This window comes from Sorex araneus, chromosome 1 (genome assembly GCF_027595985.1).
Source record: "Sorex araneus isolate mSorAra2 chromosome 1, mSorAra2.pri, whole genome shotgun sequence".
Classification (NCBI taxonomy): Eukaryota; Metazoa; Chordata; class Mammalia; order Eulipotyphla; family Soricidae; genus Sorex; species Sorex araneus.
In genome coordinates, this window is record NC_073302.1 from 354,287,454 (window position 1) to 354,314,255 (window position 26,802).

The window sequence follows — 26,802 nt, forward strand, 5'->3', positions numbered from 1 at the left end:
GGGTGTGGGGGGCTGGGTGGAGCTATACTGGGATTCTTGGTGGTGGAATATGAGCACTGGTGAAGGGATGGGTATTCGAGCATTGTATAACTGAGATTTAAACCTGAAAACTTTGTAACTTTCCATATGGTGACTCAATAAAAAATTTAAAAAAAAGATTAGATCAAACTAACAAATAAAGTCACTCTAGTAGAATTTTTGTTGCATAAAAATAAATACATTCATTTCTCTTTACTAGTAAGACACAAAAAGCTTAACCAGAAAGAAATTAATTTTGAAAAGCTATAAAAGGACAAGAACAAACAATAACAAAAAAGCAACATGGAGGACCTTGAACAGAAGCAGGAATTTAACTCTCTAGGGGGCTTCTCCTAAACCCAGGACAGTGGAACCTGCAGGGAAGACTTCAGGGCTGATGACAAAGATTTTGAGAAGTTGGCCCCAGAATTCAGCCATAGCTACCATTTCCCTGCACAGCTCTAAAATGTCAATCTACACACCACATATCCCCCTTAGCAGATTAGAAGATTCTTCTCTGGGAATATAGCATGGTTTGTAATAAAGTAAACTCCACCAAATGAAACCTGGCTCATGAGTGTTAGAAGTCATCAATCATTGGTTATAACCCTAAAATAAATACATATAGTATATGGGGTCTGGAGCGATAGCACAGCAGTTGGGCGTTCACCTTTCACGTGGCCGACTAGAGTTCAATTCCTCTGCCCCTCTTGGAGAGCCCGGCAAGCTACCGAGAGTATAGAGCCCGTGAGGCAGAGCCTGGCAAGCTACCAGTGCGTATTGGATATGCCAAAAACAGTAACAATAAGTCTCTCAATAAGAGACGTTACTGGCGCCTGCTCAAACAAATCGATGAACAACGGAATGACAGTGATGACAGTATATAGTATATATATATAAAATACATATGTATGTACATACATATTATATATATAATTTATGTAGAGAGTAGTTTACTTGCATTTTATGAACTTTGACCTATTAAGAATGGGAATATATTCTTAATAATGATTTTCTGAAGGATTAAATGTCAGAATTGCAGTTAAAATATCATTTCTGACTTATAGCAGAGAGAAAACCCTTATAAGATTCTGGTTTTCATTATGTTTCTATCATTATAGGCTACCTATTTTGTTTTCTCTCATTCAGATTTGTTTCAAATAAGAATCCTTTACTTAGTATCATAGTTAAGTGAACAATTTATAATTGGATTTTCCATATAATTAGAAAAGATGGATTAGTATTTTTCTGGAAAAATGTACTGTTCTTCCCCACTCATTACCCTATAATAGGCACATATTATGGCTGCTGCATTCTTATTTAATATATTCATTTAACCAATATATTTTTCTTCAAAACTTTTCATGTCTACTCAGAGTAGATTAACTTATACTAACTTAGTTTATTTGATGCAACATAGATAAATATTTAATAATCAGGTTTAATTGGTAATGAGTGATATAATACAGTGATTGTAAGAGACTTGATTCCATTTTCTTTTATTTTTAAGAAATAAAAGATATAAAAAGAAATTTTAAGATATAAATAAAGTTATACCATATCATTTACATATGTATAACACAATAATTTAATGGTTGTATTTGTTGTGAAATAATTCCAACAAATAAATCTATTTTACATAGTTAAAAATATTTTTCTTGTGGTGAGGACTTAGAAATAACAAGAACAGAAAGACCTAATCTCTTTGCAACTTGAACACTTGAACATATGCAAAACAGCACAACTGACCAATAGTCACCAGGTTTAACACTGCGTTATCAGACTTACTATTTTGGTAGCTGAAATTTGTATCTTTTCCTCATGTTCAGCCATTTCATACATATTATCTGTCTCTGTCTTTGTCTGACTTACTTAATTTAACATAATGCCATTAAGGTTCATCCATATTGTCATCATTATAAAATTTCCTTCTCTTTAGATGTGGAGGAACTTATTAATATATAGGCATACGTGTTACATGTTTTCATCCACTTATTCTCCTGTTAGTGGATGGACATTTAGGTTGCTTCCATGACTTATCTACTATAAATGATGTACAACTAATATGGAATGCAGGTATTTTGTTATTAGTGTTTCCTTTTATTGTATTCTCAAAGTGGAGTTACTGAATCATATGTTCCATTTTTTAATTTTATTGAGGAACTTTTACTCACATTTCCACTGATAGTGTACAAGAATTCCCACCTCTCTGCATACAATATATAGTATTTCTTATCTCTTTGATAAGTTATTGAAAATATCAGGTGATACTTCATGTGGTTTAGTTCATATTTCCCTAATTATTAGTGATATTAACTACATTTTTGGTTACTGTTAGCCATCTGTGTGTTTTTTGGGAAGAAAAAAATGTCCTTTCAGGTCTAATTTTTCAGTCAGGATGTTTGGGTGTTTTGACGTTCAGTTGTATGAGTCCTTTACATATATATATATATATATATATTTAATTTTTATTTTATTGAATCACCGTGAAAAAAATACAAAGCTTTCAGGTTTAACTCTCAGTCATATAATGATTAAACCCCCATACCTTCACAGTTCACATGTTCCACCACCAAGAACCCAAATATGCCCCCTCCCACCCCCCCACCTAAGTAGCTAGTGATCTTCACTTTATTCTATCTATACTTTGAATACATTCAATATTTTAATAGAGAACTCACTATATTGTTTGGAATTTTCCCCCAACACTCAGGCCTGCTGAAAAGGCATCATTTAATAATTTCTTTTCATTGCTGAGAAGGAAGACTCTATGAGCTTCATAGACTCTATGAAGACTCTATGAGGTTTTGGATTTCTGATATTTTAGCTCTTCACAGTCTAGATGCATTTCTGTAAGAAGCCGCTCTAGATGCCAAAATGGGTTAGAAGACTTCTCGGATCATAGTCTTTAGGAGCAGAGGGTCTGTTTCGTGCACAACAGCTCCGGATCTTATCTGGGTGGAGAGCCTTTACATATTTTGATATGTAAACTGATATGTAATTTTTCTTATCAGATTATTTGTTTTGCAAATATTTTATCCATTTTCTAGGCTACTTTTAATTTTATGGATTATTTATTTTGTGGCACAGAATTCCTTTTAATTTGATGTTTTCCAAATTTTAAAAAATTAATTTTGTTTTCTTTGCTTTTGGTGTTAAATAAAAAATTTCATGCCAAGACACCAATATAAGGAATTTCCTACCTATGTTTTTTTTTTCTAGATGTTTGATATAGTTTCAGGCTTTACAGCAAAGTGTAAATCTAAATCCATTTTGAGCTCATTTGTGCTTGTGGTATAATATTGGGAACACATTTAATTCTTTTGCCTGTGCCTATTCAGTTTTTCCATCAGCATTAGGTTGATTATCCTTTCCCTGCTTTATATTTTTAATTCTATTATTGAAAGTCAATTGGCTATATGGATGTACATTTATTTCTGGACTCTCTGTTCTCTTTTATTCATATGTGTGACTGTTTTTATGTTAGTTCCACATTGCATTGACTGCAGCAATAGCACAGCCGGTAGGGCATTTGCCTTGCAAACGGCTGACCAGGTTTGATTCTTCTACCTTGGTAGCCCAGCAAGCTACCAAGAGTACTCCACCTGCACGACAGAGCCTGGCAAGCTACCTATGGCGTATTCTATATGCCAAAAACAGTAACAACAAGTCTCACAATGGAGATGTTACTGGTGCCCGCTTGAGCAAATCAATGAACAACGGGAGGACAGTGCTACAGTGCAGTGCTACCACATTGCATTATTTGTGTGTATTAAATTAAATTTAATACACACAAAAATTCCTTTATTTGTGTGTATTAAAAGAAATAAGTACATTTCCTTTAATAAATTTTAACAATATCAATTATTATAATTTCTGTCATGGAATACATTTCCTTTATTTGTATACATTAAAGGAAATAGGTATATTTCCTTTATTTCCTCAGTTTCTTTTATCAATGACATAGTTTTAAATTGCATAAGTCTTTTATTATACATTGGTTTATTCCTGGACGTTTCCTTATGTTTTGTCAGTTTAAGTAAGGTTGTTTTCTTAATTTATTTCCCTGCTATTTCATTATTAATATAAAGAAATGCAAAGCATTTATATAGTTGATTTTGTATATTTTATCTTTTAACTTTCCTGAACTTCTTTATTGGTTCTAATAATTTACACATTCACATTCACTGTCACTGTCACTATCATCCCATTGCTCATTGATTTGCTCGAGCAGGCACCAGTAACGTCTCCATTGTGAGACTTGTCACTGTTTTGGGCATATCGAATACGCCACGGGTAGCTTGCCAGGCTCTGCCATGCAGGCGAGATACTCTCTCGGTAGCTTGCTGGGCTCTCCAAGAGGGGCGGAGGAATCGAACCAGGGTCAACTGCATGCAAAGTAAACGCCCTACCAGCTGCACTATCGCTCCCATAAAAATAAGAAAAAAATGAGAAAAAAATTACACATGTATATGAAATATAGTGAGCGATAGCAAGCTATCCATGGTATATTCGATATGCCAAAAATAGTAACAAGTCTCACAATGGAGACGTTACTGGTGCCCGCTTGAGCAAATCGATGAGCAATGGGATGACAGTGATACAGTGATATGAAATATAGTGTTTATAAACTATTTAAGATGGGCTTCATTCGCATGAGTAGCTTTTGCAAGAGATGTTGAAGAAGGGGGAGAGCAAAAATTTTAAAAGGCAGGAATGTTGTCTTTCCTTAATGATCCATTTTCTTTCTTCTTCGTTTTAAACTGTCTACTTCTGTCTCCACTAGCGTGCTGAGTGGGGTTCAGCCAGGACCCTAAACTGAAAAGTTGTAGATACAGATGCCTCTTATCATTCATGAAATTCTGAAAAACAGACCTAAATGAATAATCAAGGAATCATGTATTCAGAAAGTTGATGAGAATGGAGCATGTACTTGTGTACTTGTGGGGAAAATATGCCCTCGATATTTTTTGATTTCAGTCTGATTTAAAACATGCAGTCCTAAACTATGATTCCTTAAAGATAAGCATGAATTTTCTCAAATATTTGAGAACAATGGCTGGAGTGATAACACAGCGGGTAGGGCATTTGCCTTACACGAGGCCAACCTGGATTTGATTCCTCCACTCCTCTCTGAGAGCCCGCCAAGCTACCGAGAGTATCTCACCCGCACAGCAGAGCCTGGAAAGCTTCCCGGGGCGTATTCGATATGCCAAAAACAGTAACAACAAGTCTCACAATGGAGACGTTATTGATCCCCGCTCGAGCAAATCGATGACCAACGGGATGACAGTGACAGTGACAGTGATTAGAGAACAAATTGCTTGTTAATTTGGGGATTTTAATATTGTCATGGAATTTCCTCTATTTTTTTGTCTTGATCAAAGTCTAACATAAAACAATAAAATAAATCATTTTAACATTTTGTTTCTTTTTAGTACTTTAGTTTATTACTGCTGTTATATTTAGAGCCATGCTTGGCAGTGTCCAGGGGTTTTCTTCTGGCTCTATGCTCAGAGGTCACTCCTTTGGGGCTTGGAAGACCAGTGTGGTGCCAGGATCAAACCTGGGTCAGTCTGGGTTGGCCTCGTGGAAGGCAAGTGCCTTAATCCCTGTATTATTTCATTGTCCCCAGTGTCTTTATTTTAAAGGCATCTATTTTGATAGTACTGCTTCATACCAACATAGCTTCAGTTTTTTGGAGAGGGAATTTTAGTTTTCTTTGATGTGACCTTTATTCTAGTTTTTATTCACAATATATTCTGACATTTCAACAACTTCACATGTCAAGAAGAAAAATTAAGCAACTAGATGGGACCATAAACGAATAAAAATAAAAGTACTTATAAATTAAATTACTTTATTCTCTAGTTCTACCTAAATTTGCTCTATCTAAATTTTCTTACTTATGCTTGAGTGGATCTGTGGATTTACACATTAATGAGTTAATACCTTTAGAGTGCTGTATGTGAACATGTTGGGAAGCAGAGTTGAAATAAAGAACACTTCACCACCTTATTACATTTCTAAGAAATCCGTTTTGACTCAGAATTTCCACAGGTATAGAAAGTCTATTTATCTTTGTGAATTTTTTGAAAAAAATATTGCACCATGCAAATGTAGTGTTTGGTAATAAGTTTATAGTGTTGGGTGATACTTGTTATTTTGAAATGCTTAAGTACAACTTCCCAAACAGCATAAAGACTTGCTATTTTAACCATAGCTGCCCCTACTCTGGTAACCAAGATTTTGTTTTTTGTTCAGTCTTGGTTCACAGCTGACTGTGCTCAGGGATTACTCCCATCTGTGTGCTCAGGGATCACTCCTAGTGATGCTCCAGAGACCATATGTTGTGCTGGGGATCAAACCCAGTCTAAACCACTGTAATATCTCTTTGGCCTCTGCTAAAATAGTTGATAATCTTGGAGATTGGTATTGTTTTTATTATTTTTGTTTGGGGGACTACACACAGCTATGCTCAGAACTTTCTCAGAGCTCAGGATCACTACAGTTGGTGTTTGGGGGGGCTCTTCTGTACTGCCTGGGATCAAACTGGGTCAGCGGCATCCATGGCAAACACCCTACCCCTTGTCAAAATTGGGGGTTAATTTTATATCAGCAGATTTAAAAGTAAAATAACAATAACCACTGCAGCTACAACCACATTGGTGTAGACTCAGACTTGTAGTGACACCAACAGAAAATACTCAGGAGCTTCAAATCATGAAAATCACACAGCAATTGTAAAGTGCATAAGGTTCATCTCAAAGGCAGATAGATTTCCATAACCTTAGTTTATCTATATTTTGATTGGCATTACTAGCTGAAGTACAAATAAATCTTTAAATTTCTGACCAGGCTTTATTTTACTCTTTTCTTCTTTATATATTCTTCTTATGCTTGTTTATAGAAGAAAACAACATTGATATTGCCTAAAGAAAGAAACACTAATAAATTCACCAAAATAATCAATGCAAGGCTTGTAACAGTGTTAAAGGCCTGCTAAAATATTTAAGTATTATATAATTTATACAATAGTTGTTCCTGAGTACATGTATGGAAATACTTACCATAATTACCTTTTACTTTTCTTTTTCCAATTTTTAGTTGCACTTTAACTTCCATACAATATGATCTAATTTATTTTACAAATTAAACACACACACACACACACACACACACACACACACACACACACTACTGTCTTATAGTCGTACACCATCCCAAGATTTACCTTGAAAATTGGGAACTTTGTATTGACCCAGGAAGCATTCATGTATCTGTAGCAATGGCTAACAGAGAGATTTCTGTACAGCTGGAATTCAATGTTAGATGGTATTTTTAAAGCTGAAATTAGATTCTCTGCTTTGATTATTCCATTGTGGGGCCCCAGTTATATTTTAGTGTCCTTCACCCTTTCCTCCTTTATTATTTATAACCCAAACTCTTTGAGCAATGACCAGTACTAATCTGTAACCTTCTGTCCTTCTGCCTGATTCGCTGCCTTTTTTGAAACTCTAAGATTGAAGCATATATTCTGAGACTTTCTGTTAAAAAATATATTACATTTTTTCATATTTCCGAGTCTGAAATAAGAGTTATTCTGGTTTGCTTGTCTTATTCATTTTCAGCAGGCCTGCATCAAAAAAATGAGAAAAAGAGAAAAGGAGAGAGAGGGAGAAAAAGAGAAAGCATAAATAAGACACACTTTTATATACATTATGCTATAATATTTCATGTCATAATATATATCCCATGAACACACAGGTATGCTTTTGCATTAATATTTGGTAAACAAATTTGTTTTGCTATTTTGATTGCTATGTTAACTCTTTGGGTCTGCCATTCTTTCTTTGTCTTTTTTTCCTCATACACAGTAGTTGAACCTAAATAGAAATAAAAACAAAAGTGAGCAATTGATATGTACTTGGTGTATATTGAAAGAAGAGGGGCATAAAGCAACATTGGTGGCAAATTCCCTGAGGACCGGAAATTCTCGCTTGTTAGTCTTTGAATGGTCCCTGTTTCTCACACACACACCTAATGGCTGAAATGGGATCCATTGGAACCGAGTGCTTTTAATTTTTTTATATTGTTCAGGTCTCTCTGATACAATGCTAAGTGACAGCTTTCATTTCAGTCTGGTTCATTACCAACCCTTATAGCAGGTGGCCAGGGCACACATCTTTATCTACATGTTGGGCTAACTCTTGTCGCCACATATACTGATTTCCACTGTATATAGTGAATGCAGCCTTGTTAGGTGTAAGTGATGAAGTGCGGTGGGTATGAGGGAAAACCATGTCATATCCAAAAATAGAAAAAGAACAGTGGAGGCAAGGGGTGGGTGTCTCACAACTTTCATAAATGAAGAAACTTCTTGGATTAAAATTTACAACGTAGAGGACATTTCTGAGAAAGGTCCTACAATGAGAAGCTGAAAGTAAGTTGAAGGTGTTGATCCAGTCAAGAATGCACATTTCCTGAGCTCTCTCTGGTGCCCCTGTTGACCATGTTTGGTCTTGAAGATTTGGCCTCTAAGTAGGATGTGTTGCCAGTTTGTGCCAGCTAAGAATGCATTGTGAGTTAATTTTTCATCTCTCTTTTTTAAAAAAAATGTAGGAGTACTGCTATTTATTCCGTCATTGATCCTGCTGACTAAATTGGGCATGAACTCCACATTACCTTTTTAAAATTAAAATAAAATTAATTGAATATTCTTGAGATAGACCAGTACAAAACTGTTCATCATTGGGCTTCAGTCATACAATGATCCGTCTCTCCACCAGTGTACGTTTCCCACCACCAATGTCCTCTGTTTCCCTACCACCATCCCCCAACACCCCACCCCTTGCCCCCAGTCTCCCTCTATGGGAGGTGCTTTCCTTCTTGCTCCCTCTCTCCTTTTCCTTTTGTGCATTATGGTTTGAAGTATAGGTGCTAAGAGGTCATGGTGTTTGTTCAGGGCATTCGGTATTTTTGGGGGGATAGTAAGACTGGAGTAGCTTTTTTACTGGGTGGCCACTTTGAGGTGTGGATGTGACTGCTGAGGCTTCTGGAAGTACAGGGACGGGGGAAAGGTGGCCCATCCCGACCCCAAGAAAGCCTGGATATTTCAGTCACGAAACCCGCATACCAGAATTTTCAGCAGATTTGGTGTGGTCCATCTTGAGACGGTGGAGTCAGGTTGGGGGTATGCTGGCGATTTTGGGTTGTGGAAGAAAGCAGCTGCTGGGGGCTCTGCCTGGGAAGGCACCAGGCCAACCTGCCTCTCCCAATTTTCCCCGGTCTGTTAAACCATGTGTGGGTCCGAGATTAACTGTGGCTTTTGATCTCTCTCGAGATTTATTTATGGGTCTCTGAAGCAAGGCCAATAAATGAGCTTGCATAGCTGAGCCAGAGGTGGTTTGTGGGTGTGGTTCCCATATATTTAACTTTGGGCCGTTTAATTTTTTGGTAAACTTGGCCCCAAGTTTTTGGGGTCCGGCCAAAGGCACAGCAGCAATTTGGGGGTACCAGGATGCCTGAAGGCACCATCAGGCTGCTGATGCACTTGCCCTGCTGATACAGGTTGACCTGCTGGCGGCACCATACCCTCATTTTTCATCTCTTAATGGCTGCAGAAAATACAGTATGGTTCATGGATGTTTGCCATTCTGAGTCTTTAGAAATTGAAGTTATCAAACCTGACATAAAGCTTTTCCTCAGCAGGCTTCAGCCCACAATTCAAAGATCATTCAAATTATTGGTATATTGGTAACCCACTTTCTTCACTTGAAAATTTAGATTCTAACAAGTGCTATATATAAGAAAGAAGAAGCCAATGCATGGATGATTTTCTAAATAAAAACATATATATATATATGTAGCATTGTAGCACCATGGCACTGTCATCACGTAGAATTCCATGCTTGGCATGCTGTCGCGTGTCATCTAGCGTGAGATGTGAGCTGGGATCGGGAAATTCGAGGGGTTCGACCAGCATCAGCGCCATCTTGCCTCCAGTATATATAATTGCAAAAATACAGTGATTGACTAGGTACTTGCTGGTACTGAGTATAGGAAGATCACTAGACTGAAAACAATAGGATAAAAGATGAAGGACTTTATTTTTGAAAATATTTTTTATTAGTGAATCACCATTACAGACTTAAAAACTTTCATGCTTGTGTTTCAGTCATACAATGATCGAGTACCCATCCCTTCACCAGTGCCCATTCTCCACCACCAGTGGTCCCTACATCCCTCTCACCACCTCCACCCCACCTCTGTGGCAGGACATTCCCTTTTGCTCTCTCTCTCCTTTTGGGTGTTGTGGTTTGCAGTAGAGGTATTAAGTGGCCATCATGTTCAGTCGATAGTCTACTTTCAGCCTGCCTCTCCCATCCTGAGCTGGCCCTCCTAGCACCCTTTACTTGGTGGTCCCTTCTCAATCTGAGATGCCTTTTCCCATGCAAGGCTGGCTTCTGAGCTGTGGAGTAATCCTCCTGGTACTTATCTTGGATATTAGTCTCCCATTCTGTTACTTTACATTCCACAAATAAGTGCAATCTTTCTACGTCTGTCTTTCTGACTCATTTCACTTAACATGATACTTTCCATGTTACTCCACCTATATGCAAATTTCATGACTTCATCTTTTCTAACAGCTGCATAGTATTCCATTGAGTAGATGTACCAAAGTTTCTTTAACTAGTCATCTGTTCTTGGGCACTTGGGTTTTTTCCAGATTCTGTCTATTATAAGCAGTGCTGCAACGAACATATAAGTGCAGATGTCATTTCTACTATACTTTTTTGCATCTCCGCAATATATTTCCAGAAGTGGTATTACTGGGTCAAATGAGAGCTCGATTTCTAATATTTTGAGAAGCGTCCATACTATTTTCCAAAAGGGCTGAGCCATGAGGAATTCCCACCAGCAGTCTGTGCATGGTTGACTTCTATCTTCAGTGCATCGTGGTCTGCAAAGGTAGTTGATGCAATTTCTATCTTCCTGATTCTATTGAGATATGTTTTGTGAACCAGCACATGGTTTATTTTGGAAATTGTTCCATGTGCACTGGGAAAAAAATGTGTATTCTTTCTTTTGGGATGAAAAGCCCTGCATAGATCTATCAGCCCTCTCTCTTCTATCTCTTCCTTCAAAGCCAGTGTTTCCTTGCTAAGTTTTAATCTTGTAGATCTATCTAGAGGTGATATGGCAGTGTTGAAGTCTCCAGCTACCATCGTGTTATTAGCAATGTCCTCGTTAAAATCTGTTAGCAGTGTTGTTTTAAGTATTTAGCTGGTTCCTCATTAGGTACACGTTTAGGAGTGTGATTTCTTCTGATGTATATATCCCTTGACTAGTAAAAATTGGCCTTTGCTGTCCCTTCTAATCTTTTTCAACCTGAAATCTATGTTATTGGATACAAGTATGGCCACCCTAGCTTTTTTGAGGGAGTTGTTTGCTTGCAGGATTGTTTTCCATCCTTTCACTTTGAGTCTGTGTTTGCTCTGACTGTTCAGATATGTTTCTTGTAGGCAGCAGAATGTTTGGTTTAGTTTCTGAATCCATTTTGCCAATCTGTGTCTTTTAATTAGTGCATTTAGACCATTGACATTGAGGGAGATTATTGTCATGGGGTTTGTGCCATCTTTCTGTAGGGGTTTGTTGTACTTGTATGTTTTTTCTTGTCTTATAGTAGCCCCTTTAGTCCTTCTTTTAAGTTTGGTTTTGATTCTATGAAGTTCTTGAGCTGTTGTTTATCAATGAAATAGTGTATTGTTCCTTTGAGTTTGAGTGAGAGTTTAGCCGGATAAAATATTCTCAGTGAGGTGTTCATTTCATTGAGTTTTTTTCACTGTATCCCATCATTGTCTTTGGGCTTGGAGGGTTTCCTCTGATAGGTCTGCTGTAAATCTAAGGGGTGCTCCTTTATATGTGATTTCCTTCTTTGACCTTGCTGCTTGCAGTATTGTGTCTCTATCTATGTCATCCATCATTCTGACTATGATATGTCTTGGAGTCTTTTTACTAGGTTCTCTTTTAGCTGGCACTCTTCAGGCTCCTTGGATCTGGATGCCTGCATTGTCCAGCTCTGGGAACTTTCTAGCAATGATATTTTTAACTGTAACTTTTTCATTGGGGTTGTCTCCCTGTCATTCTGGTACTCCAATGATTTTAATGTTGTTCCTCTTGAAATCATCCCTTCTGATTCGCCTAAGAGCTATTTTGAGGTCTTTCCCATTGCCTTTTCTTGTTGCCTGTAAGCTTCCAGCAGCTTATTTTCAAGCTCACTGATTCTATCTTCAGCTGTGGCCATTCTACTATTGAGGGCAACCCACTGATTTTTTAATTTTATCTACAGAATCCTTAATTCGTGACACTTCATTTTGTAGCTTTTTTATTTCTGTTCTTATTTCTTCCTGTATTTTCTCGGCTGATGGTTGCATTGTTTCTTTCATGTCTTCCTTTAATTTGTGGATGTCTGTTGAGCCATTTCTTTGAGTTCATTGAACATCTTCAATATTTCATCTCTGAATTCTTTATTGGAGACATCATATTTGTGGGTAATGCTTGTTGAGGCACCTGGACCTTTTTCATCATCTTCTCCTTGTAGTGGGGATTTTTGTTGTTTCTTTGTAGAAGTGTGGTGGTGTTTTTATAGTAGTGTGGTGGTGGAACCTTCCAGTTCACTATCAGTATTCCCCTCTTCCTCTCAGGTGCTCCTCAGGGGCTTAGGTGAGGTCTCTAGTGAAGCTTCAGAGGATGTGTTCTTTTATATTGGACTTGTAAAACTTCTAGTGATGGCAGAATTATGGTGCAGTTGGAATATGCTACTGGACTATTGTAATACGTTTGAGATGGCCAGAATAATCTCCATAGAATTAGGTGATTGAAATGAAGATGTGATTTCCGAATTCCAGGAAAGGGGGAAATAACTATGACTGCCCCCAAATAGGTCACGTCCACTTCTTCGGAGGCCACGCCCACTACCATGATGTGGGTGGGGTGCCAGGTGGGGGGGCAGAAACCTAGGAAAAGGAGAAAACCTGGAGTGGCGCTGGAGAGTAGCTCAGGGTTAGATGGGACAGTGCTCAGGGAGGTGGGGTGACTTGGTCCAAGGAGACGCCTGAGGTGCAGGCATGAGGGAAGGAAGTGGCGTCTCGGGTTCTGTTGCTGACCTGGAAAAGGGAGAAAACAGGGTTCGGCGCTGGAGGGTAGCTCAGGGGGGGATGGAAAAGATGAAAGACTTTAAAAGTAGGTAAACTATAGAACTCTGCTTTTACACCACAGTCCAGTGAAAATTGTGAGCTACATATACAATTAAAATTTCAAGTAATGACATCTAAAAATCAAATAGAAACAGGTGAAATAAATTATGTTTATTTTATCTAGGAAAATATTGTTTCAAAGAACAAATTTAAATTATGGCATAGAATTGCTGAGAATGTTTTATATTCTTAATTTTATATTTAGTGTATGTGTGTAGATATAACATACAATTTATCTTATATGCATAGAACAGTCCCATCAGTCTTGGCATGTTTTAAGTGCTCAACAGCCATTTGTGGCTCATGGCTGCTATAATAAATAGCAGAGCTTTAGACAGACAAGGTGATTCATAAGAGCTCTGGTTTTTATCAAGATGTGGCTAATTGAGGAATAAGAGAATTTTAAGTTCAGTCAGATTGGCTACTTCAACCAAGTACCATAGATGAGGTAGCTTAGAACAAAGAAACTTTTTTCTCTGTGTTATGGGGGCTGGAAGTTTCTCCCACACACCTAATGTTAAAATGGGATCCACATCATTCTCTTGCAGGTCTTTCTCCAGACTAAAGACTGACAACTTTTCACTATGTCCTCACATGATAGAAGGAATCTATTTGAGGTCTGTCTTGGCAACATTGATCTCATCAATGAAACCTTTACGTCATGCCTTAAAGCACTTGCCAAATGTCCTGCCTCCATCACATTGAGAATTAGGATTTCAATATTTATGTTTTAGGAGGACACAAAATTTTAGACCTTTGCAGGACTCTTGATACAGCCTTGGCTCAGGCAAGGAACTTCCAATCATTTATTCACCAAACAGCATGTCAGGCCTATCATATAATCGTCATGAAAGGATGTAAAGCAGATATTTAATAAGGAAGGAGGACAGTATAGAATGAAAGAGGCAAGTAATATCTATTCTTTCATGAGCTGATATCATGGTGGAGAATATAGAAAGAGAGAGACAAATGAGTGTGTCCTTCAACCCCTGAGAACAAAGACTCAAGAAATAAAAAACAACCTAAAGAACTAGAGAATAGTAGGGGGGGCATGCTAGATCAGCTAGCTACAAAAATGTACGATAATGGTATTTTGAGCTGCAATCTAAATTAAGGGAGACATAATCAAAGAAATATCTGGGGGTGTTTTCAGGAAATAATTGCAAAGGCCCTGGGACAAGAAGACAAATTTTATGCAGTCCTATATATGCACTCTAAGTACTGTGGCTTTAATTTACTCTAAATAAAATTTAAAGATATTGGGAAATTTAATATTAAATTATGACAAGATCTGGGCTCTCCATGGATAATAGTTTAGGCAAAATCACCATTTATGTGTACTTTTGTGTTTTTTATTTCAGGTGGATGGAGGCAGGGTTTGCAGCACACTCAAATGTGCTCAAGGGTTACTCCCAACTCTGAGTTCTGGGGCCATTCCTGTTCGGGACCAGGAGACCATATTGCCTTGGTTGGGTCAGAGTTGGCCACATGTAAGGCGAGTGCCTTACTCACTATGCTCTCTCCCCATCACCTGACTAATCCTTAATTGTTGATTCTTTTGTTTTATTTTGTTTTAGAGGCACACTCAGCAATATCCAGGACTTACTCATGACTCTGCATTCAGGAGTCACTTCTGGCAATGTTCAGGGGACCATATGGGGTGTTGGAAGTCACATTCCAGACACATTTAAAGCAAATACCCTCTACACTGTACTATTGGTTCAGATCCTCTCTTATTTCTTTTTTGCTGATTTCCCTCCTATTAGTCAAATTATCTCCTCAAGATTATATTTAACATGTGGCAAAATGATATTTCTGAACTCTACTCAAATAATTATTTGAATCTGATCTTAAATATAATCACTTGTTACTATATGCACAGAGATTGGGCAGCTAATATGAACATTAGTGAACATTGGAATATATAAATTATTGGATGTCAGTGGGTGAGAATTGACATGTCTCTTCATTTGCTGATTATAAAAGGAAATATTTCTGCATAAAGACTGTGTGCTTAGACTTTTTCAGCATGAAATGTAAAATTCCAGTCTACTGATAGTCTTTACATAAAATTCTGATTATCAGCGATTAGGGTGCACAGGCTGAAATTGGTATCATTTTATGCTTAGTCAACATTTGCATCCTTAGGAAATAAGATAAAAGAAAAGGAACAGAACACGAAAATGTTCAGTTGCTTGGATCTGTGCTCACTGTGTGTTCTCAGGCAGCCTGGCAGTAAGATATAAGCCATTTCTTATCTCCTAGTAGAATCACAAGTTATTCCTGCTCTCTGATTTAAGTTTCCAGCTGAATAAAAAAATATATTTACCTCTGAAAATTTCATGGAGTGTATGGACTCAAAAAAAAATCTCTTGTCAGAATCCTTATTTATTATGTACCTTCTAAATGACATTTGGGTGAAATTTAGGATCAGGATAGAAGTGGATATTGCTTTTGGAATATCATAGACAAAGTAAATGTGTATGAAAAGACATAAATGTTTACATAGATTTTGCGTGAGTAAAAGACTCATGGGAACAGTTCAAATGGGAAGTAATCTTGGTAATTTGCCACATCTTAGAATGGCCAGAAAAGTGGTTTTAATGTTGTGTCTGGCCATATATATTTATTTTTTTAAATTTTTATTTCTTAATTAGTGAGTCACCGTGGGGGTACAGTTACAGATTTACACATTTTCGTGCTTGTGTTTCCTTCATACAGTGTTCCTGAGCCCATCCCTCCACCAGTGTCCATTCTCCACCACCAGTGAACCCAGTATCTTTCCCACCCCCAATCCCATCCTCCCCACCCCACCCTGCCTCTGTGACAGGGCATTCCATTTTGTCCTCTCTCTCCTTTTGGGTGTTATGATTTGCAATAGGGGTATTGAGTGGCCATTGTGTTCAGTCTCTAGTCTACTTTCAGCACGTATCTCCCTTCCTGCGCCGGCTCTCCAATCACATTTTACTTTACCCTTCTCTATCTGGGCTGCCTTTCCCACAGCATGTGAGGTCAGCTTCCAAACCATGGAGACAACCTCCTGTTATTATATACTACTATTCTTGGGTGTCAGTCTCCTACTCTGTTATTTTATATTTCACAGATGAGTACAATCTTTCTATGTCTATCCCTCTCTTTCTGACTCATTTCACTTAGCATGGTACTTTCCATGTTGATCCACTTGTATGCAAAGTTCATGACTTCATCTTTTCTAACAGCTGCATAGTATTCCATTGTATAGATGTACCAAAGTTTCTTTAGCCAGTCATCTGTTCTCGGGGACTTGGGTTTTTTCCAGATTCAGGCTATTGTAAACAGTGCTATGATGAACATATAAGTTCAGATGCCATTTTGACTATACTTTTTTGGTTCTCTGGGATATATTCCCAGAAGTGGTATTGCTGGATCAAATGGAAGCTCAATTTCTAATTTTTTGAGGAGCATCCACATTGTTTTCCAAAGGGGCTGAACCAGACGGCATTCCCACCAGCAGTGTAGAAGGGTCCCTTTCTCCCCACATCCTCTCCAACAGCTGTTGTTTTTGTTGTTTTGGAGGTATGCCATTCTCTGTGGTGTGAGGTGGTATCTCATGGTTGTTTTGATCTGCATCTCCCTGATGATTAGTGATGCAGAACAGTTTTTCATGTGCCTTTTTGACCATATATAGTTCTTGGAAAAGCAACATTCTCATTGGGAATAAACAACACAAAAGAGTTAAGTTAGAATTCAGAACTTCATGAAAAAAGACATTATGTTGATCTTGTTCACCATTGAATTCTTGTCTAGAAGGACACTGAACTTACCTTAGGTGCTCATTAAATTCTAGTGTAACAATATTTGACCTGAACTGACATATGTTAAATATCTGTGGGAAAACCTGTAGAACTATAACTGATTCCCTTTCCTGAAACCAGCGTTGAGGATTGTCTGGCCCTTGAAACAAACCCCATGAAATATTTTGGTCTGTCCTTGCTATACTACAAGATGGACCAGAAACACTTTCTGCCCATAGCCACCTGCGTATATTGTATAGTGTGTGAATAATGCTATAAATATCCAGTGGCATTGGCAGAAAAAGTAAAATCATTGCTCTCTCCCTCACAATCAGTTTAGCTAACAGTGGCCTTATATAATTTGATGAATGTTGTTTGTTTTTTCAATTGCAGCATTAAGCTCAAACTAATAACAAAGTATTTTTCATGTTTCCATATGACAGATGATAGAGAAATCGATGAGAAACTTCTGATTTTGTACTCATTTTGTGTCTTGTATTTGGAGCCACACTGCTGTTCTCAGACTTATTCCTGACAGTGCTCAGGAGACCACAGGAGGGTCCGGGGATCGAACCTGGGTTGGCCATGTGCAAGGCAAGTGCTCTGCATTCTGTACTATCACTCCAACATTATACTCAGTTCTTAATGTGTTTGGGAGCATTTGTCATCAGGAAACAATTTAAACATTAAATTGTATCATTAGGGAACATTATTATGATTATTTATAAAACATATAGGGTTGGGGAGATGGCTCAGTGCATTGGAATGAAAGTTGCTTGTATTCAGGGTTTCTAGGTTCAATCGCCAGTACTGTGTGGTCCTGTGAGCACTGTACCAGGAGATGCATCACAAGGTATGGCCCCAGTCAAATGATGTAAATACATTTTACAGTATAGACCCAAATGAAATATCACTTGTAAAACTTAAGGGGCCACAGGATTTCTTATAAACAACTCCCCCTGCAAAAGAACTGAAAACCAACGAACAAATTCCAACAATGAAAAATAAAAATACTTAAGTAAGGTGTGTATATGTTAGTGTCTTCCTCTCTGTTGGCGCTTTATTAACTGGCAGAATCATCTTAAGAAGATAAAAGATGATTGATTTTGCTTTATCAAAACAAAACGAAGGTAATCAGCTATCTTAACTTCCCACCAACCTTGAAAGTAGCAAATCTCAAAAATTTTATTTAAAATGAAATGCACATTTTTGCTTCATGTTATTTAAAATTAGATGTGCTTGAGACACATTTGGGCACTCAGATTTGACTTTATTGAAAAGTATGAAACTGGATCATAGCTGTCAACAGTTCACTTGAAAGAAGTTATGTAGGTTCAATCAACATGCAGGGTGAAAGATACAACAACTTGGAATTTTCTGATGTCAAGTGTTTTCTTCTGTGCTACTACATACAAGTAAGATGAAGTCTCATACAACACATTAGGATAATCTCCATAGACTATTTATAGAAAAGTTTCACTAATGCATGTGGGAAAGAGCCTTAATTATCATGAAGTTCATTATTTGGGAAAAATACTTCATATATGTAAACCCTTGAATAGAAGGCGGTTTGTTTAAAAACCTCTCTTCTAGTCAGGTCCTAAAATGCTTCTGAATTCTCAGGTGCTAAGTAGGATTTGTGTGGGGTTGTCTGTCATCTCAAATGAACAAGTGGCCTCTGAGAAGCACAATTTAATTAGAGGATGCACTGGGGATCTGGTTCCTTTGCATGCAGGAGGGACTCGGACCTCCAGCGCTCCACCTGCTGCCGCTGCCGCCAGCCTTGTCTGTGCAGCTCACAGCTGCAGGTGAACCTAGTACTGAACCACTTTCACAGTCCAGAAAGCATGACATTCCTTGTTACCAGTGGGAGGAAAGGCTAATTGAGAAGTGTGTATAAAGGCTGTAATGAGTAGCATTTACATGTATTGATTAGAAGTAGGGCCACCGTTTCTCATTTATCACCACCAGCAGCTGTGAAATTTTCCCCACGTCGATTGGCACGGCTCATATTCCCGCTCCTCCAGTTCTTTATTGCTTTTTCCCCCTTCCCCTCCTGAACCAGAGTGCTGATCCTCCGGCTGGAATGGCCTGGTAATTACTCCAGCTCCTCCACCAGCTGCCACAATTGCCAAACCGCTGGAGTGAAAAATTCCATCCCGCATTTCCGATTTTTTACATTACCATTGCATAATCATATTTGACGAATAATTAACCTGGGTTAATACTTCAGGGAGCCATTTGCAAGTAAATTGATAAGCTGAGTGCTGTAACGGCTCACGAGAGCTAAGCACTTAGGGTATTGGTTCGTTGCTGTGGGTTTCAGATGCGTTCAGAGCTGTAGTATCTGACCAGCTAAACTGACCAAGGCTTTTACAAAGAGCCTCTGACCGTGTCTCAAATGGAGGTGCAGACACATCATTCTATGGTGCCTTGGATGGCTGGAATTTCACCTTACCTTCAGGGCTTAGATCCTGTGTATTGGAATGGATCTTAAGTGCCCTAATAAGCCCATTTTGAGGAATTGACAACTTTGGAGATTGTGGATTGAAATTTAGGAAACTATTAACCTTTCTTGCTGTATCCTCTGATCTTTTACTTAAGGAATGGAGTGTCTCCTTTGGCCACTAGCAGAATGATTTACTTTGCTGTCCTGTGAGTGGCAGTCATTTGGGAAGAAGAGAAAAGATGGCTAATATGTTTATAGACACATATGAGTGTCTGAAAGAGAGAACGGAATGGAGTAGTGAATGGCAGTCATTTTCAGATCAAAAATCATTGGGCAGGACATTTCGGAAAACTACATATAAGACTAAAGTGATAAAAGAATATGAAAGTCATTTAAATACAAAGTCTTTCATAACCGTCTATGAGGGACTAACTGGAATGCTGATCTATTTTTAGTTGCTTGATTTCAATCTCTCATTTCTATTCTCCCTACTTGTCCTTTTGGGCCGTTTTCTCCTTCAAGGCTAAGCAGGGTGAAGGGTGGGTGTCAAGAGATGACCCAGTGATTTCAGAAACAATATTGGTATCATCAGGCAGGATTTGATATGTGAACTGGTTGTCTGTAATGTGGAATCAGTGTGCGCAAGCCAGAGTCAGCATCAGCATTTGTCACTGTGTGAGGCACTGCAAGGAAGAGCAGTTTCTTTCAGCCTCCCCTGTAGCACTAAGTGAAATCAATGGCCAAACAATCTAACACAATTGGTCAAATATTGATAGAATTAAACACTGCTGTTAACGTGACTTGTCATTGATCTGACAAAAATGGAATTCAGGGTAAAGTGGCCTGGATCCTTTCTAGACTCTGTATTTAAAGGGAAGGGAAAATAGAAAGGAGAAGTATTTGACTTCAGCTACTTAAAATGTGGTTTTGCTTTTTTGTCTTCTATAATCACTGCACTTTACTCGGGAACACATTTTTTGTCCCTGTGCCTCAGTTCCATTGGTGAAATGAGAGACTCGAGGTACCTCATTTAGAGTTCATTTATGATGTTTGGCTCAAGGAACATCTCTGCATGGGCTGTGAGATTGCCTTTCAGACAGAAGCCTGAGAGACACCCATGGACGGTGAAACTAGTCAGCTGGATTCAGAAGCACCCCCTTCTGTGAGGACCCAGGACTCTGCTTACAAAGAAGTGTCTGTCAAATATAAGCGCAAACTATTGTGGTTAGGAGAACCAGGCTTATGATTTTTTGTGGTGTCCCTGGGTATTGTAACTGGCCTTTCAGGGTGCTCCTGCTAATGCAAATATATGTTTGTTGGAGGGTTTTTCCTCCAACAGGGAAATTCAGCTCCTGTGGTAGCTGTGTGCGTGGTTTGGGTTAGTGACTTCTGAACTGTTGTCTAAGGCGGAGAAGCCTGTCTCTATACCACACCAGTAAAAGTAAGGCGGTGAGATATGTTTCAAAGGACTGCGTATCTCTCCTAACTGTTAAGTCTCCAAATGTGACCTTAATCATGAATAAACACAATGATTTGAAGAGGGAAATGTAGTCTTCTTAGTTTCTTGAAAACAGTTATAGCTTGTGATTATCTTCTGCATTTTTTTACGAGTTTAATATGCGTCCCCAGTAGAATGAATGTATATTCCATGGTAGTTACATAGTTTGTATTGCTCTGTTTTGTCTATAATATCAACCCAATGCTATGTCAGGGGTAGACCAATAGTCTGTGTCTTGGTGTGTTGTGCTGTGTGTGCATGCCTAGTGGGGTGTTCTTTAGAGACCACCATGGGTAGACTGTGGCTTTGGCCAGAGGAGGTAAAACTCAGTAGTTCTATATATTATATTATTTGAATATTCAAATTTGAATAATATAATATTATATTCAAATATATTTGAAATGATTGAAGTGATATCTTTCATGTTGTGAACAGAGAAAATATCCCTTCTTTATTGCTGATTAATCAGTAACTATAAGACTGTGCTTCTTTAGAATGAAGGAGAATCATCTGAGGAATTTTATTTTTCCTTTTTTTTTTTATTAAAGCACCGTGATTGGGGCTGAAGTGATAGCACAGCAGGTAGGGAATTTGCCTTGCACGTGGCCAACCCGGGTTCAAATTCCAGCATCCCATATAATCCCCTGAGCACCGCCAGGGGTAATTCCTGAGTGCAGAGCCAGGAGTGACAACTGTGCATTGCCGGGTGTGACCTAAAGAAAAAAAAAAGCACCATGATTTACAAAGTTATACATAGTTGAGTTGTAGACATACTAGACATACAATATTGCAGCATCTATATCAACAACTGCAACTTAAAGTAGAACTTAAAAAAAAGAATTGTACAGTGCCAGCTTCATAGTCCATGATTTAATAGATCTACAAGGGAAGCCCAAGAATTTGCATTCTTACAATTATCCAGGAGATGACTTTGCAGCTGACCTAGGACCACAGTTTAAGAACCATTATCCTGAGGCCCACAGATAATTATGATAATGGTAATAAGGGATGACACATTGTTTTCACTCTAACTTGAGCACCATTGTCCCAAATAACTGATATATAATCCATTCCAACTCAGTCAGAATGCATTGATGACTTAGACATGGTTTCCATGACACTAAGTCAAAATCCTTTCCCCTGATGCAGAAACCCATCTGCCATCTTTGAGAGTCATCAATGTTTCTTCTTTACCTCACATCTAACTCTGTGTGTAAGCCTCAGGGTTAGATGGGGCTAACCTGGTTGTGGGTCAGAACCACACGGCCATCTTGAAAAATATACAGATGTCTGGCCTCTGTTTCAGAAGCTTCCAGAAGTTCTGAATGATCCCTTTTGAGGTGAATACTTAATGGAATCTTCATAGATGATCCTAATTATAAATTGCACTTAACTACCAACTTTCATGATGTGGGTAAGGTATTAGTCAGAGGTAAATTCACTACTTTCTAGTCTTTCATAACAAAAGAATGAATAACTATAAGTAAAATATGCAATAATCTTAAAAAGTTATGAATGAGCAATAAAATGTATAGACTATAATGAAAATAAAGATGATATCAGTTATATTTTAGAAACAAAAAACAAATTAAAAAAATTAAATCCATGCAATAGATGTTGAAGAAACTTAGAAGACCACAAGAGTCTGATAAATACCTGAATATTTACCTGGTGCATACCTGAAGTATACACCAAGAAATTTAAAAAATCAATAAGATGGCAATTTTACCTACAATATGAATATTGTTTCAAAAGTTTTAAACTATTATTAAAATTAGCTTATTAACTCAGCAAACATTTATGGACCAATTACTCTGGACCAGGGAAGCCCTGAACATGGCAATCTAGCAGGGAAGGAAACCAAAAAAACCCAAAGCATTGTGAGTTTTATGAATTTGAGTCCCAAACTATAATAATCCTCTTGTTTCAGGCAATAGGCTAACTGCATGGAAAATGTAAATTAAAAAAACCCAAGAAACTACATTCAACAGCCTAGTAAATGAATAATTATTCAGTCATTCCAGGATTATAATGATAGGCTCAGATCTGCAAATATATTAACACTGTGCATCAAGTAAATAAGTTCACTAATTTTAAGAATGCTAATCTGAGTAGAGGCTGAAAAAAAGTATTCGATAAAATTTAAGGTCGTTTCTTGGTAAAAATTGGCTGGAACACTAGAAATAGAAGGATATTTCCTTCGGCTGATAAAAGATAGCTGAAGCCAAGAGCCAACATCATACTTCATGGTGAGACAGTAGAGGCATTTCCATTTAAACCAGAGACAAGAGATGAATTCTTACTGTCACTGTTGTTATTTAGCATTGTCTGAAAGTTCAGGAAAATACAATAAGCCATGAAAATAAAAATAATAATGATAGAAAAGGGAGATAAAATTATATAGTTATATGATGACAGTATGATTAGACACACCTAGGAAATCCAGGGCAACAGCTAAATAATGTTTTGAATTAATAAGCAAGTTCATCAACTGTGTATGGCTGCAGGATAAATATACAAGAATTAATGGCATTGCTATATAGCAGCAATAAATATGTGAGAATATCTAATGGAAACTATAACTATGAATTACCAAGAAATATGTGACACCTATATGAAGAAAATCACAAAATTTTATTGAGCATTATAAAAATATTCAAAGAAATGGAAGTATATATTAACATTCTTGTATAATAAGACAATGATCTTACTGCTTTCCTCATTAACAATTTTCCAAAAATTCCAATCAAAATCTATACAGGACTGGGAATACAAATAGATGAAACAGAGAGTGGATGAGGTTTTATTTTCTTAAAAGAACAGGGCCAGGGGGGAAAGGGATCAATGAGAGAGACAAGAAGAAAGGGAAGTTTCTTGAAAAAGAAGTAACAAAGTTTGAGCTATGAATGGCAGAATAAAAGAAGCAAATCCAATGTGGGTACAGTCTGAAGAGAAGAAATACAGTGAAGACTGCCGGACTACATTTCCTAACTGGTAGCAGATTAGGCTGATGCTCCGGGAGGATGTTATACCCAGCAGGCACCCCTGCTATGGCGCTTTGGGGGGTAGCCTGGACTTTTAGGGATAAAAGTGTTGTTTATCCAGTCAATAACTTGTTGCTGCTTGCAGATGTGTGACAGACTCTGTTGGGCTCTGCAGGTGACCTTACCCTCTCCTTGCCTTGGGAAGCACTTCCCATTTCACAGGAACGCTGCTCCTCAATCTGCACTTCTGCATGGTTCCGGGATGTGCTCTCCATGTGGGATGGGCAGATGGAAATTGTTGCTGATTGCGAATTGAAGAAATAAGCTTAGGTTCAAATACAGTACAAAAAAATATTATGGTGTTTTCTGGTTGGCTTGATAAAACTGAAATATAAGATAAAAAGGATCTGTGGACACTTTTAAGGTATTTCAGGAATCCCTAGAGGTATTTAGACAACAACTTTAGAGATGTTGCTTAGGATAATTGTGGATATATTTTGAAATTGTATTAACTATACTATACTGTATTCATAAAACTATCATCCCAGCTTTAATCAATAGGCACACATGCAAAATAATAATAATAATAATATGTAAGAGAAATATGTCTAGTGTTATCTGTGATTACTACTGGGATGATAGGATGGTAAATACTTGGTAAATACTTTATTATAGAAGCATTACATTTAGGGGACTCCAAAGCAGTGCACACGAGATCTGGGCGCCACACCTAGAGCTATTTAGCGATCCAGGTTGGTCTGCTCAGTGTTACAGCCTAGCTTTGCACTACTGCTTTGGCCCAGTGGTGCTCCCCAGGCTGCGAAGAGTCTCCTCAACAGTGCTCAGAGTCTCCAAAAGTATAATTGTGCCACTCAGAGGGTCAGATAATGCTGGGCATCAAACTTGAGTCCTTGCACACGTAAAGCATTTGGCCCTGATCCCTAAACTATCTTTCTCGCTCCAAAATCTTTTAACTTTTAAAATTTTTCTAGTTAATCTTACAATAAGTATTCATAATACAACATGAACATAAAAATTCCTCAACATTTTATGGCCTAATCAACCATCACCTTGTCTCTGAATTTGTTGCAGATATCCCTTATAGAGAGACTCTCTGCCAGAGAGTCTCTTGCCTGCACGCCTGGCTGTCTTCCCCGGGGTCCCTCGGAGGGGATGGACTCCAGCTTCCCTCCCTGCCCCGAGCAGAGCTGTGGAACCAAGCCACAGCCATGCTCAAGGCCCCTCTCCACATGTTTGGACAGGCCTCACGCACGAAGGTACCAGCAGAGGAACTCATGTGTGTGTAATCCCATCAACGGCCAACATCTAGAGACTTAAAAGCAAGCTCCCAGAAGCGCACGGCCGCAAAGGGCCGAGGGATATCTTATAACCTACTTTTCCCTCTGGGAGAAACTCGCAAGCTACTGAGAGCTTCCTGCCCACATGGGACAGCCTCACAAGCTTCCCATGGTGTATCTATATGCCAAAGCCAGTAGCCAGCTGAATCTCATTCCCCTGACCCTGAAAGAGCCTCCAATGTGGCATCGTTGGGGAGGCTGAGAAGAGAGAGGCTTCTAAGATCTCAGGGATAGGACGAATGTAGAGGTTACTGAGACCGCTCGAGCCACTCAACGATCAACGGGATTTCATGATCCCTTATAGAATTAAACTTTCCCCTAGAGCTCCTGTAAACTCAAGTACCTCTTTGTAGCCCTAGATGGAACACCCTTGCAGTTAAGTGTATGCATGTGGCTCTCCTCTCGTTAGTTCAAACTTTAAGGATGTCGCTCCTAACTAATGTGAGAAGCATAATGCCCCAAAGAGAGATGACTGCCAGCAGATGGGCAAGCGGAGAGATACTCCAACAAAGAGGACTAAGGAAATGGAGTAGAAATCTTTAGCAAATGGTCACAGGAATTGGGGGTCTATACCATTTTGTTTCATTTAAGTAGTGGTACTTTACTCAGGCACTTATGAATGCAAATAACATTATAATGTAATTATGAATAAGACATTTAGATATCAAACCTTGGAAACATATGCTCTAAAAACTTTGATTCTCTCGTTTATAAAATAAAGTAAGATAGTGAAACTCACAGGAAAAATGGCACAATGAGTCTATTTTTGTAAGAAATATGTCACCAGGAGAATTCTGTTATTTATATGAATCCGAATCAAATACACCATCTTCATTTCTTTATTGCACGGAGTTATAGTTAGCAAGACCCCCTCACCCCAAATTCCTCCTGCTGCAACCCACTAAACTATTATTTATCACCTGTCACAGAGATAGCTCTCATTCACTTGCAGGGTCAGCTCACAGGCATGAGAACTGTGTGGGCACACAGTATTCTGCGCACAGAAGGGTCCACACATGATTTAATGCTCTACTGTTGCCAACCTGAATTTTTAAAAGTATATTTAAGCAAGGTGCCCTACGATTCACTTTGCACTGGACACTAAAAAATTAGTCAGGTGGTCCTGCTCTATATGTATCCACATTTTAACTGATTACATAGATGTTGCTAAAATCTGATTCTCATCAATGAGCTATCACAGTTAACAGGTTATTGAGGCTTTGGGAGTGTATGAATGCTCTGAGTTTCTTCATACATAATAAAGAAACAGCTTTTACTCTAGAAAGTCTGCATCTTGGGAGATAGGGTTTATGGAGCTTAGGAGATCACCCCAGTGCTGATATGCTGACATTTTACTGCTGATCTTGGGAATCCAGGTTCAGATCTCTTTTGTTCTATTTGTGCTGCCCTTTGAAGAGGACTGGCCACTACCTGTTTACTATAAATGCTAATGGATATTTGTC

The 26,802-nt window shown here is 38.3% G+C and overlaps 1 protein-coding gene across 1 annotated transcript in view; it reads left to right on the forward strand.

Annotated features, from left to right (window-relative positions):
• LOC101558146 (POU domain, class 6, transcription factor 2) overlaps positions 1-26,802 on the forward strand; it is a 421,096-nt gene that overhangs the window by 43,008 nt on the left and 351,286 nt on the right. The gene's annotated exons all lie outside the window — the stretch shown is intronic.